General features: G+C 45.6%; 1 pseudogene; it reads right to left on the bottom strand.

Annotated features, from left to right (window-relative positions):
* Nucleotides 1–383: 383 nt before the first annotated feature.
* LOC101344093 (eukaryotic translation initiation factor 1 pseudogene) lies at nt 384–725 on the bottom strand (annotated as a pseudogene).
* Nucleotides 726–1,041: the final 316 nt, after the last annotated feature.

The following is a 1,041-nucleotide window of genomic DNA, read 5'->3' as shown; positions in this document are numbered from 1 at the left end:
AAGGCTGGTCAGGTGGTGGGTGACATTCTTTTAGGGCAGAGAACTCTTTGGAGGAAGGGCTGGGGAGCTTCTGACCAGACATAGCTGTCTGTGATCTTGGGGCTCTGAGCTTGGCTGAAACATTACATTATTGCTTTGTTTCAGGCTGGGCACTGCCAGGCACCTACTGCTTGACCTCTGTTTAAATGAGGGACTTTAAGACTAGACAGTATGGATTTTTTCACTTTATTGCATGAAGGATTTACATTAGTCCAAGTTAAAAGTGGACCCCAAATGGTTACATTATACAAGCTGTGAGGTTTAAATGTGTGACAAGGGACAGAAGGGAAATTTTCTACTCATTGCAAGGAAATCCTCACTTAGCTTCAGTGAGCCCCAAGCACTTAAAACCCATGAACCTCCAGCTGGTTGTCCTTAGCCGTCCAAGCTCTACGAGGAACTGGCATATGTTCTTGTGCTGATCACCCTGTAGCTGAATTACTTCTCCATACACTGGATGCTCAAATACAGTACCATTGCAGGTAAATTTCTTCTTAAACACCTTCACTAGCTTTTTTAAAATCATAATCATCAGCTATCCCTTGGACTGTAGTAAGGGTCTTCCTGCAGTTCCTCTGTTGAATTCTTATATGGATATAATTCTCAGTCCTAGCAGGAAGCAGGTCATCACCCTTACTAGCATCAGCAAAGGGGTCGAAAGAGTGGAGGTTCTGGATAGCGGGCATACTATGAGATTCCTTTTCCTCAGTGGAAATGCCCTGCGAAAGGCATCGGCGGGAAAAGGGGTGGAAGATGATGACGGAGCGACGGGAAGCCAGGGGGCTCGAGGGGGAAGGCTGCTGAGTCCTCGGCAGTGGCTCAGTGACTCTCTTCTTATGAGGACCCCAGTCACATTGGATTAGAGTCCACCCTACTCCAGTATGACCTCACATTAACTAATTACACCTGCAAAATCAATACTTCCAAATAAGATCACATTCACAGGTAGAGGGGAGGTTAGGACTTGAACATTATCTGTTTTGGGGACACAAATCAACGTAT

Source organism: Trichechus manatus, unplaced genomic scaffold, assembly GCF_000243295.1.
Source record: "Trichechus manatus latirostris isolate Lorelei unplaced genomic scaffold, TriManLat1.0 scaffold00010, whole genome shotgun sequence".
Lineage (NCBI taxonomy): Eukaryota > Metazoa > Chordata > Mammalia > Sirenia > Trichechidae > Trichechus > Trichechus manatus.
Note: the sequence above shows the minus strand (reverse complement) of the source record. Positions and strands in the feature narration are given on the sequence as shown.